Below are 13,892 nucleotides of genomic sequence, written 5' to 3'. Positions count from 1 at the left end.
GAAACCCTGGCCTTGAGCTGCTTCATATCTTCAGAATATGGATTATTCAGAAGCACCCATCTCTACTGCCATAAGTGGTAGGTTGCTCAAAGTCATACTCCAAAACCCTTTTGGGGTGTGGGTAAACTGGTGCTCGGTTTTGATTTTGTAGTGAAAGGTTAAGCTGAACATCACCATTACACTCCACACTGCACTTCAAGAAAGAGCATTAAAAAGGGCGTGCAGTTTCTTGACACCCAGGAATGGGACAGATAGAAAGAGTCCCCAGATAGAAAGCAATACTATAGACAACTATTTGGGGGTAAAAAAAGCTGTCTTGTTTAGGAATCAAAAGGTCATACGACAATGATGAATTTGGCCGACCGTTTCAGAAGTAAAATATTCTACAGTGATTCTTCATGATCTTTATGATCTTAAAGTTCTGCTCCGAATAAATATAGCTAATCCTACATGTTCATCTTCATTCTGCTGAAAATTACAAACTGTATTTTGTGGAAGTCCCTGCAATATTTTCTTTCCTGTCATGCATGATGGAAGTAATCCTCACAGCTTTTTTTTTTTTCCCTGTATGTGTTTTTAATTTGACATGAGTAGAACATGTACATTTAAGGCTATTTCTAGAAAATTAGACTGGGGTTTCAAAGGAAACCACCACTTTTCTAGTGCAGATGTACTCTGACAGGTAGTCCACACTGCCCTGCCTTGTTGCCTGCTTTTGTGTTTTATCTCTATTTCAGACTTTGCCAAATATTTTAAAGGTCCAGGATCTGATCTCTTGCTGCAGCCACATTGTATAACACTACTGCACTTTACACACTGCCCCGATTTTAATTTTGGCCGACAGCTAGAGACACAAAAAGAAGCCAGCTTAACCATATCCTAAATGGCCTACAACTAGGTGCCAGGGAGTCATTACAGTCCATCTATCTAACCAAGGATAGACAGACTCATTTGCAAAGGAGTGATCGAAATTCAGGCTGCAGGGTTTGAGGGTTTGAAAAAGTTTCCAGAATAATTTATTAGTGTTATTGTCTGCAGCTTTCCAGATGTTCTTGTCCTGGTACATACACAAAGGAGGAGATCCCAAATATATCAACAAAACAGTTTTGAGACATTTTTCTACTTAGGAGGCACGAAGCCTGAAAAATTAAAGATGTTCTCCAAAAGTGACTTAAATTAATGAATTAATTTGGATCAAAGCCAGAGGAAGGGAGAAATATCACTGCAGTCCTTCCTGCTTATATCAAGGTAGAGTGGGTCTTTAATCACTATCACATATAAAGAAAATTATAGAAGTTTTCCCATGGGAAGAGGGATACCTTCCTGAATGCCCAGCTAGTATCCTAGGGAAGACACCTGCTTCCCAGTCTCACACACCGTGTTGATAACACGTTGTCTCACAGGCTTCCATTCACAGCAGGACTTTGTTGAATAATGCTGGTGGCTAATCATGCTGTCACTGCTGTCCTTCACCCACGTGATGTCCTTCACCCACGTGATGAATGTGCACTCCATGGATACCCACCCAGGGGATGCCACCCCAGCTGAGGCACTGATAATCTCTTATATGGGTCGCTAATACTTGCAACATTTCTTCTTTGTGCACAAAGCCACATTTCTGTGGATTTCACAGGTAAATTGCAATGCTAGATGGAACAATCTAGTTTAGACTTACATTTAAAACACAGCCTATGGAACTGACAAATCCAAGCAAGTCGCCTCTGGAGTTCATTGTAGTCTCGTGGCAAATCAATCTTCTCTTTTGTTCACAGGTAACGAATTTCCTAACTTGCTAAGTTGTAAAACAATTAGCTGACATTAATTTGGACTGTACAGAAATGCAGAAGGTCATTAGTGATTGCTGTGGAGGAAATGGAAATGTTTCCAGTTATTTCTTGTATAGCATGCCTGCTCAAGTGCAAGTTGCCTTTGTTTCTTTCTCTCCTGAGAGGGAACATCTGTTTTGTAGTCCCAGGCTCAAGGTTTATAGTGCACAGCGTTTAGCTCTTTTCCATTCTCCATGGTTTCCCTCATTAAAATAGAAATGAGGGACTGGTGCAGAAGTGAGGGACTGCATATGACCATAAAGTGTCTATGACAAATAACGACTTGGCAAGTGAAATATGGTCACTGAGATTTAGAAGGAAAACCAGACCTCCTTCCACATTACAGTCTCATGAGCCACAAGAACTGGAATGAACAAAAGAGTTGAGGCAACCTATTTCTACTACATTCCTAGCTGTATGCAGAATAAATTGTCTATGCCCTGTCAGGTGAATGGAATTAATCTCAATCTGCTTCAGGGAGAGGCTGTTGGAGTGTGCCCTTGCACAAGGGATGAAATAGCCCTTCATGGAGGAAGCCTCTGGGGCTCACCTCAGCCATTCCCCAGCTCAAACTTCCAAAAAGATAAAACCTTTGCCTTGAAAGATCGCCTGAGTCTCCCTTTTCTGCTTAGCAATGAAGATAAGGCAGTCAAAATGAAGGCAGCCACTGCTTTCTGGCTGCACAAAAGCAAAATGCTCAGCTCAAAGCATCTCAGTCAGCTGCTGACGTCGTTCCTCTAGCTCAGTCCTCTGTTGTGATCCCATTTCAATCAAATAAGAAGTGACCCTGAAGCCAGGCACACTTAGGTAACAGTAGGGTGATGGCACACAGTCATCTAACAATGAAAAGCCCTCAGTTGTCCAATAAAATAATAAGAAAAGGGGAAAAAACCACAGCCCATGAATAAAACAATCCACCAAACAAAACAGGGAGTAACCCTATGTTTCATCTCCAAACTCTAATCAGGATTTTCACTTAGCACAAAATCTAAGGAAGAGAAAAGCATAATAATATGAACGATCAATAATTAACCTATTTGATTTTAAGTATGTGAAATAAAGGTTTATTTTAATACCTAGCACTTAATAAAAATTTGGATGATTCTAACTAGGACTAGGCATTAATACTTAATGACTTGAAATATTCCAGACTTCTAGCCTATATAAATACAGGGCTCATACAAGCTTCACACCTTTTGAAGGCTGCAGTGTAATTTTGATTGTTGTGGTGGTGGTGTTAGAATGTTTACTCTTCACATTCATTTGCCCTGTTCAAGCGGTTACTAGCTTGGCTACCAAGAAAGATGCACCGAAACCCATCCTGGGGAAGTTGTGGAAGGGGCACTTCAACCACATTCTCCCATACTGGAAGCAAGTTTGACCATGGACAGCAGCTACAGGCTTGAAAAGTGGGGGGGTTTTTTTTTTTTTTTGGAGTTAACAGCTCTCAGTACCAGCAGCATCAAATCCATGCTGAAGCTTCAGGAAAAGAGCAGCAGAACTACGTATTCTTAGAAAAGATGATCATATAGCAAGTATTGTATATTCAGCGTGTGGGAAGGGATATGCATAAGACAACACAGTGAGCGGGCGTCGGGCAAGAAACACCGGACATCGAAGCGGTACCTCTGGAAGGGAGGCGAGTCAGAGCACTGCTCTTTCAGGCTTTTGCTGTAGAATAACAGGGTGCTATTATGCTCAGTGCCAATATTCAGTGACTCTTCTTTAAGTTGGTGGTATTGATGTAACTCTAAATATTGCCGTGCATCCAGTATGGCATGCACATTTTCCTTAGAACACACCATGTGAAGGAAGCAGGCATTTTCACTGGATTCATTTAACCATAAAGAAATAGAAAACAGTGTCATCTATTCACTTCCTCCTAGGACACCACTTTTGTGTACCCTAAACAAGAGAAATTATTTCTGTCAGACTTAAGCAGTGAACAAACTTTAGTTTGTTGATAGTAAGCGTGGCCTCTAAAAAGAATTGTTGTCTAAAACCACAAACCCTCTCATATCAAATCGGGTTTACGTTTCATTGAACAAAACCTGCAAGTCAATAACTCGTAATATTAAATTTCTAATGACCGTTCTGACATCTGGAAAGGGTTAACTGCTGAGATTCTGTTGCTTTGATAATTACGCTGCTGCAGATGAAGAGCTGAGGCTCAGATACTACAGAGCCATGGGGGACCTCAGAGTACCAAGATGGCAACTTGCTTCTGTAGCATCAAAGACCTTCGTTGTAACAAGCACTGAACAAAGGAAGAAGGGGAAAACAGCTCCTGCCTAGTGGAGTTTACAGGCAGAAGAGCAAAAGGCAAGATGAGAGCTACTTTTATCCCTTAAGCCCTTTCATGTCCTTCACTGGATGTTATCACGAATAAAAAAAACCCCAACCTTTATAGGTGATTAGAAGTGATTCAGCCCATGTCTACCCCAGACAACTATCCATCCCACTGTCTGCATTATGCTGTGTAGTTTTTTAAGATTGTATCAGAGCTCAAGTATCAGTGTGAATAACTGATATTAAGACTTGTTGAAATGGAAGAGTTTGACTGACCCGCTTTTAGCTTTCGGGGAAGTTTATCTCATGTAAAGAACTAATCTGAGTTTATGATGACTTGTTTAAGAGCATAAGCATGCCTGCCGGCTCACCTTATCACAGACAAATCTACAGGAAATAATGCACAGTATAATGCTAGAATTCCCCAACTATATTTGGCCTCCGTTGATTTCAGCAGTAATCAAAGGAAGTTCTATTGCTTAATGACCAGTAATGACATTAATCTTGGTATAAATTTTTCCTTATCGAGTGCATAGACAGATGTCTGTATTTGTCCTAAACAGAGGCAGGGATTCACGTGCAGTTGGAGGTTTAAAACCTCCTCTAGAGCAGTCTAAGTACTGAATGGTCTGTTGACTACAGAGAAAGCCCAGAGCCAGTAAGCCTCATTTAAGGACCCAATGTTCGGTGGAGCCTGGCTCAGGGCCCACTTATATGAGCCAGTTCCAGCTTCTCTGAATAAAATCTGAATTGCTCAGCTGTGTATCCAGCACTGCTGAAAGCAAAAAAGAAACCGTCATTTAACTAAAATACTAAGAGCCAGTGCTTTGCAAAAGAATCTCAGTTTCTTAAATAATCACCTTTGGGAATCACTGTTTAATAATAGTGAGCAATCACAGCACACAAAAGATACCAAGAGCCCGTTTAAAAAACCTCACACCTAAAAACTCAGCTGCTAGACCTTTTTTTCCTGTGTAGAAGCATTAGCTTACAAAAGTTAGTGGGAACACTAATGTAAGCATTTAGAAATGACCCAAAACATAAACACACAATTTAGCCTGAAGATAGACGTGGTGTGTTTTATGAAACCACATTACTGGACCATAAAATATCAGTTGTGATGCTACACCGAGGGCAGGGGGAGAAAAGTATCTGTAAGATAAAGAATAAGATAAAAGAATCTTTTTCTACTTACCTGAACATTGTATGATTAGCGTCCCTCTTTGAACCTAACCTTTATTCCTTTAACACACTGAGAAGAGTAAATTATACCTCTTGCCCTCCTTTGAAACCAAGTGAAAATTCAGCGTGATGGGGAAGTGACAGAAAAGCTTTTAGTCGGGTTCAGCTGACAAGAAGATGTATTTTTGTCCCAGTCTCTCCTAGCAAAGCTATTGAAATTCAGGTCACAGGATTGGTTTAGGTCGTATTGTGCCTGTTAGTTCTGGTGCTTAAACAAATTCTTCACAATCTCGATGTATCTAGGTGAATGTCAGCAATGCTACCAGCAAAGATTTAGCAGAGGAGAAGCAAGCTTACAGTCCTTAATGTACGATTTCCTTCACCAGGTTCTGAGGATGTTGCACCTCACGTACAATTTTGAACATTAGTCCCAGTTATGGCAGTGACTCTAGTTATTTAGTGGATTATCACAACACAACGAGGCAGTCTTTCTGTGATTTAACTTATAAGCACCTTACTTCATAGCTGCCTTAACTACATTATAAATGCTTCTTATTGTATAACCATTACAGTGCCATTAGACTCAATAAACCATCCTGTCATGACTATAGTTTTACCAGAAGATAGTAGTAGAAGTAATATAAGTTTCCCTCTTAATTTTAGCGAGGACAACCTAATGGCAAAACATGTACTTACTTGCCTAACAGTTCTGTACAACTCCTTAGAAACTACTGTAAGCATTAAATAGATACAGGTTCAGAAAACTAGTTGACTTCTTCAGAATAATCATTCCGTAAAAGTAAAGCTGGAAGAGATTAATAGTCTTGATTGGTTATAAACCAGCACACTTCAAGTTAGAAGCCAGGCTTTATTTAATGGCAGACAGGAATACGCTTGAGAACACAAACCCTGGTACTTCTCCACTTATTAAGAGCTAGGAAAAAAATATGAATCTGAAAAAGTTCACTCCATTGATTGGATCAGCTCCAATTCTCCCTGCTGCAGAAACCTTCCACAAACTAAGGGCCATCAAGAAACAAGGTCAATCCTTCTGCCCCCCTTTTCAAATAACAAGAAGCTGTTATGTGAAAATTCCACTGCATTAAACCATGCAGTGTTTAAACTTTGCAAATTCCCAGCTGAAATGCACTCACAACTAATTTATTTCCATTTACCTTGGGAATTCCCAAAAAGAACAGAGGCTGTTTTCATCTCTTCATGGAAAAAATGTGAATCCACTTACTAGTCACAAGTTCCTGTCACACCTCTTCTTGCACCAGTGCCCCATCCTTTCCCTAGGCTTGCCAGCTCTTACTTAAAATGTTGCTGCAGGAGTTTGATTTATGGGTTTGTCTGTGATTGGGCTTGTTCTCCATTAGCCTGAACTGAATATTCAGATCAGCTGTGCTCATCTCTCTGGGGGTTAGTAGCACAGGGATTTTTTTTTAGTATTAAAAAAGAGGGGACTCTAGCTGATGCTAAAAATGAATTGGTCAAAAATTAAAATGGAACTATTTCCCATCAAAACAATTCACAGAAACAGAATAGTTGCCCATTTTGGAGGAGGTTTCTCAGCCCAGGATAGAATTTATGGTCAAATTATGAAAAAATCGCCTACTTGAGAATAACCCTGTTACTATGGGCATTTGCTTGACATGAGTGGGTTGGAAGCCTCGAAAGAGCAAGGGTGGAAATCATTCTCTCCATATGCTGGCAGAGGGCTTTATACACTGAGCTGTATGGAGAGATCGTAAGCTTTTTCCATTAAAATATTCCTAAAATCCTGACTTTTATTAACATATGGAATTAAAACTCTTTTCTAACCCATCACATGCTTGTGAAACGGAATCCCTCTTTTCCAAACAAGCCTTGGAAACGTGATTTCTAGCCTTTTGTTTCATGAAATGATTTGTTTGAAGAGGCCAGCTCCAGTCTTTTTCACACTCACTGATACAGAGGATGTTTTAAGTTGCTTTATCTTTGTCAGACAACACTGCAGGTGTGAATTACAGCACATTCATCTGCAGACAGGCTTACACCTCTTAGATTAGAGTGACATTGTGACATTGCTGTAATGTTCTTTTCCCCTTCCTTTTTTACAGTGTTACATCGGTTTCAATAAGAACTCGCATCTGAGTCTTTTATTGTGGCTTCAATCCATTGGACTGGAAATGAAGATGAAATGCAGTTTTGTATACACAAATGCTCTGTTACGCTGATAAGAAATGATGTGCACAGAATACAGACTAATACAATGGTATTGTATATTCAGCCTGTCTGGCAAAGGAGATAGTTATTCAACAGTCTGTTGAGTAACAATAAATCATTTGTAAACATTGCCCTAAATAAAGTGGGGACTCCTTTCTCCTAATGACCCTGATACAAGGAATTGAATACAAAGCTCAAGGAGAATTTTGACAATCATATGACTCCTGGGAGCCTTCAGTGAGGGTCACCTACTCTGTGTGTCCAGCAAGGGGCAATGGGCAAGGCTGTTGGGACTAATAAATCAAACATTCCCTTGTTTAGATCTCGTCCAGGAATTATGTAATGGGCATGTATCTTAATTAGCATCTCTTCACTCTTAATCTTCTGCCTCCTGGTGTCAGAAAGTCACCTTGAGAGAGTGATGCTAACTCGAATAGTGGCAAAACTGGCCTTAGCTATGGTTCTCATACCAATGGTTCCCATGACGGCAGATTAGTGTCGTCTTTATCTCACAGATTGTTTCCATTCTGCTGCAGTGACCGCACGTCAGAAAGCTGGAGGATAGAAATAGGCTTCTAACGGTGGTAACATCACAGCGCTGGAAATGCGGAATAAGGAGAATCGGAACAAATTTTTTTTGCAGCTTGGGCAGATATTTCCATTCTGCACGCTGGGTGCCTGGAGAACAGCATTGCATTGCTTAACCCAGGAGGGGCAGGGAGTGCGGGGCAGACTCTTTCAAGTTGCAGTGTTTGTGATCCTGTGAGCTCTTTCACTGGCATGGATTTACATGTGCAGATCCCTTGGTGTCAGCCTATTTATTTCATTTACACCCAAGCGTGAACGTTAAGCCAAACAGTTGATCCTAAAGTAACTGCTGGCTGCTTTTCCTGAGCGTGGAAATAACAGAGTTGCAAATGGTAGGTCAAAACCATTCCAGTCTATGAATTAAATCAGTGACCCAAAGGAGAGGTGTCTGTTTTGTTTATCAAGCTGACTAAAGCTGTGACTTCAGAAAAAGGCAGTTTTCAAACAGGAACAAGAGAACAGACAGCAAAACAACAGAGAAGACCACTTTAAAGTCCTCTAACGTAGAGAGGATGGAAGAGGGAGAGGAGGGAGACAGACACCATCCAGGAGAAGGTATCTGTAGATGTCAGCAAACACTTCTCTTCCCATTCCCTTCATCAGTAGAGTAGCTGCTCTGGAGATGAAAAGAACAAGAAGGGACCTGAAGGAGCTCAGAGGACATGGGGGATAATTAAAAAGCACAGTTATACAATAAAAGCAAACTGTATATAAACATTGGAATGAAAACCAGAGCCTCCTTGTGCCCAGCTCCAGCTACTCCTGGAAATAACTATGTTTCAGACCATGTGAATCGAGTCTTCATATCAAGTGTTAAATTTTAGTAAATCGACAGAATAGCAGATGACAGCTGTGAAGTTGCCAGTGAAATTAAGAGCTTTTTTTGGCAAACTAACAGAGAAACTCAGTCCAAAGGTTGAAGGTTTACAGAGCTGGATGAATTGTGTTTCATGTTTGACATTCTGCAATACTCATGAACTGGTCGAATGCATCGCTGTGTTGTTTTTATCAAGTCAAAGCACTGAGCGAGGATTTTCTATTTCATGCCCCATTCATACCTTGCCACACAGATTGCATAATGCAGGCTACCCCCAAATGCCTCTTCGTTTTCCCTTTGGAAAGTTTTCTCAGAAGCTGGCAGCAAAATAATAACAGGCAGATCTTTACTTCTGTAACTTCAGCGTCCATCTATTGCAGCTCAGTTGCCTTTAGTATAGTTATCCGGCTTTAAACATGATCCAAATCTGGCCTGAATGGTCTTATGATTTCTTGGCTATCTCTGCAAGTTTAAGCAAAAATCTTGCAGATCTCAGCCAATGTGCCAGGCATCTGTAAAAGGAACCTCAGTTCAATTCAGCATACCAGGAATTATCTGCCCCGTCTTGTCCTTTTAATTTTATACATTTTATACATGTTGAGCAAGTTTTACCTTAGTGGCAAGATGATGATGTTTTCTCTCTGTTCAGAGCATGTTCCTGAGCAGGGAATGATTTGCACACCTGTAGAACAGGAGTTCTCTATATAATAAACTGTATGAAACTGGGTGTATCCTACTGGAAACTTCTAATTTAGTTTTAGCCTCTTAGGAGAGCAACATAGAAATTCTGCTTACCAGATGAATATGGAATGTACTCTAAGATAGTAGATGAGATCATACACCTTGTAAAGATGGAAAAGAGCAATACGGAAAATGCCTACAGGTTATGCCTGTGGGTGTTAATCCTAACTGTTCAACAATATGGTCCTGCTTAGCAATTTTAAGATACACTTCAAATTGTGGGAATAAAACCCTGGTAGATGCTTTAATTTTGTATTTAAAATAGAGTCAATTCAATTAACTAATTTGGAACTATTTCTAACCGATCTTTACATTGTGTCTAATCCACTAGCTATCCTGTTGTTTATTTATATAATTTTGTTCTTTCTGGACTTAAAGCATATTAGCACAGCCTTGAATTTTATTTCACAGCATTACCTTAAGATTACAATCCCATCGAATGCATAATTACAAATAACATTTGATCAACATGAGATACTCTTGCTCTCCCTGCGTAAAACTGAATTTTGCAAATTTTGTTAATTTTGATTTATATGCTTAATTTTTTAATTTCATTTATACTGTTCTGAATTTTTCAAGGTGTTCTTAATAAAGGGAGCTGCCTATATGTAAAATTGCCTTTCTAAGAGAATTGAGAAAAAAATCAGAGAAAACCACTGGAACATCTGGAGAGGATGCTTAGACTCTTTGGTCAATGAGAATTCTGGAGAAAAATAACAAGTGTTTAGCATTTTCTCTTGCAAGAAATAAATTATCTGTTATGAGGGTGTATAGGATCAAGAACGGACATTCATGCTGCTTTTAAACCTCTCTATTCTCCATTATACAGATGGACCCTGAAGGTGAAGCAATGCTATTTCAGTGTGGTCAATTTTCTGTGGCAACTGTGACTCTCTAGACCATCCTTCCCAAGACAAATGTTTAGGCACACAAGCCCTGAAACTTTGTTCAGAGCACGCCCACACCCGGATGACTGCTGCAATATAACATATATGTCTGGAAAGGAACTACAGGCTCTCTTTTTCACGTTTTAAGTTGATGAGAGTTTACTGGAAGCAAATGACAGTGACAGAAGACTCTCAAATTCTGCTTTGATAAGAAGAGTATTATTGTGAAGTAACTGCATGCAATACAGCAGTGTTTACACTGGTGTAACGAAGAGCAGAATTTCTGTTTTCTTTCCGTGAATTAATGTAAACGTAGCGTAACTCTTCAATACAGGACCCGTACTGTATTTGTCCCAGCCGGCACAGCACTGCTCTAAGCAGTAGCACTGGTGAGCAGGTAATACAGAAATTTTATAATCATTGTTACCTATTGCCTGTGGCAATTCTGAACACATTCTGAACATCAAAAGCAACAGAAACACGTGTCTAACCTTTTCACTTCCATCATCCTGATGCTCTGTGTTCATGACTTTTCCCTTTCCGTTAGGTCAGAGCAACCCAACAGTTTTCTAACTCAGGAGAGATATATGTTATCACAAGAAAACACAATTGCAGACAAATTGGTTGCAGTATTTTGCTAATTATACTCCTAGAAATGTAAGAGTGTGAGCAAAAACTCTGTGATGTGCTTAGTGATCCAGAGCCGTTCCACTGAAGTCAATGGAATTTTAGTACCATAAAACAAAAATAAAGCTTTTTAAAATTTTTTTTTTAAATCCATCATATAGTATATTTTAGTTATGGGAAAAAAAAAGGAAAATGAGGTTCTTTTTTTTTTCACATTAAATAGAAGGAACTTGCTCTATGCCCGGGGAAAGAACAGAGGGCCAAATCAGACTAAATTGCACACAACAAAATCTGAGAATGAATCAGCATAAACGCTCCTAACACATTGCCCGAGATATGCATTCACGACGGGGACATTTCGCTGACTGGTTTGCAATCTCATACTTCTACTGGTTTCAGAATATTTCTGCTATGTTCTGTTAGGTTTTTTAATTCTTTTCTAGTCTAATCACATTTGTTATTGTGGCACTCCTAGTATTATTTGAGATATGGAACTTGACAGATGAAAGGGACCTGTTGCAGTTTAGGCGGTTGAATATTTCAAAATTTCAACCTTGCAGACTTACACTGCACATTTTCTTGGATGAAAGCTGGATAGCATATTTTGGTTAAAGGAGGAAGGCTGTTCCATTTTAGTGGTATCAGTGACAACTTTTGGAACTGTTGTTGTTTATCAATATGCAGTCACATTAGGGCTTGTTTTTTTGCAATGCTCCATGCGGTTTATTAATGAAACTAACCCGGTAACTTTTATTCTTCTCAAAAAAATGATAACACACAGATGTACAAACCCACATTCATGTGTTGTTTTATTGGTGCATTACAACATTACATTTCCTTCACATTGAGAAAGCATGAGATTAAAATACATTGATCCACATTTTCCCTACACTGACTTTGCACCGGTAATTACAGCGCCTACAGATCCCTCCACAAGTTTCACTTCATTAAGTCTTTCATAATTTTAATTACATTTTAATCAAAGCTTTTACATTGTCTATTTTATGACTTTCAATTTAATTATTCCCATTAAAATATGTTATTCTTTACTGCTTTGCAAATTTCACCAATTACTCTTGCAATGTAAGTATTTATGCTGCATTACACTTCAGAGTCCAATCTTTTAACAGCCACTACTCATTTGAGGGCTGTATAAGCTTTCCCCATCCCGAAGAAGATAGCTTGTTTGTATCAAAAGCCATTAAAATACTGGGAATGTGTACAGCACAGTTAGGAGGCCCCACTCATTTTTGAGAATAAGCCAGATCTATAAAAAAACATGCAAAGTGCTCTATGCATCAGTATTAAACTTCTAATTTTGATTTAAGATTTTTTTTAACATTTGCATATAACCTGGTTTTTGCTGAAAGAAAAAGCTAATGGCTAAGCCCTATACAATGTAAAGACATGACACCCTTACTCTAGGGCTTTCATTAATCCTCCCATATGAAGTAATAGAAAATGATATCCCTGTTACAGAATTCTGTAGGATGGTTTCAAAACTTTATAGAAAGATTAAACCTCCACTAAACTGTGTGGATTTCTAGAATAAGACTTCAGTTACACTAGAGAAGTGTTCTGTCAAATCCAGTGCAAATGCAATGCCAGAATAATTTTGCTTTGCCGATGCTAGTTTTGTGAACTAGCATATACACACCAGCAAAAACACAGTTATGTTTGGGTAACTGTCTCTATTCGAGAGCTCAGAATGATGTAACTGTCAGTAAAAAATCCTACCTCTAACTGACACAGTCAAACTGGTATCAGTTTTACAAGTAGATCACACCTAATTTCTACAGAACCCTCCTGGGTTCATTCCTACTACATTCTGTTTCTTAATGTCGTTTCCTATTTATAGTTATTTCCAAATATCATATAAGTTTATATATAGTATGGTTGCATCCTCTTGTACACAATTATTACATTTATTTTTGAAGGGATTCTAATTTACTTGCTTTCTATAAAAATTCAGGTGTTGCCAATCAGGAAGTAGCGCGTCTCAAAAAATCTACAAAGCTTACCTTTGAGAAAAGTAAATGACAAGCTTTACATAAAGACATTGAGCTGTTTGAATCACAAAATGCCTACAAGGCCAATACATATTCCAACAGGAACACAGGAATTATAATTATGGCAGCAGTCTCCTCCAGTCTAAAGCACCGTAATAATGGTCGTTGATCAACGCTATCTTGATCGCTTTAACCAGCAGCTCCGGCTAAGAAATGTTCAACTGCCAAGATGTGGTCTGGAACATTTGCCTGCATTTTCACAGAATATCTAAGAAAAAAAAATCTGGAATCTGACATTCTGCCATCCAAAGGTACATCATTTCACAGGAATGTGATGTATACTGCATAGTGCATACATAACAAAACAGGATCCTACCAATAATAAATTAACTAAGGTCATACACTTAGTAATCTTCTCCATACCAACAGTGGTTTGATTCAGGTGAGTTTCAATTCAGGTACCAAGCCAACCTTCGCAAACACCATGCTCAAGAACGTGATGAGCTGAAAATGTGGAATGGGTCTAGTGGAAAACTGTCTCCAGCATTCCTCTGGATATGTTACAGTGCTGGAGACCACCACAAGCATTCAATGGTTGTGCGCCCAAAGTCACAAATGAAAATCTTTGCATTTCTTTAGATCACCAACGCTGCAGTGAGTCACTACACAAGAATGAACATGGCATACCGAGATTCACAGAAAACATTGTGTTTCTTTA

Source organism: Fulmarus glacialis, unplaced genomic scaffold (genome assembly GCF_000690835.1).
Source record: "Fulmarus glacialis isolate BGI_N327 unplaced genomic scaffold, ASM69083v1 scaffold4534, whole genome shotgun sequence".
Classification (NCBI taxonomy): domain Eukaryota; kingdom Metazoa; phylum Chordata; class Aves; order Procellariiformes; family Procellariidae; genus Fulmarus; species Fulmarus glacialis.
This window is presented reverse-complemented; position numbering follows the sequence as displayed.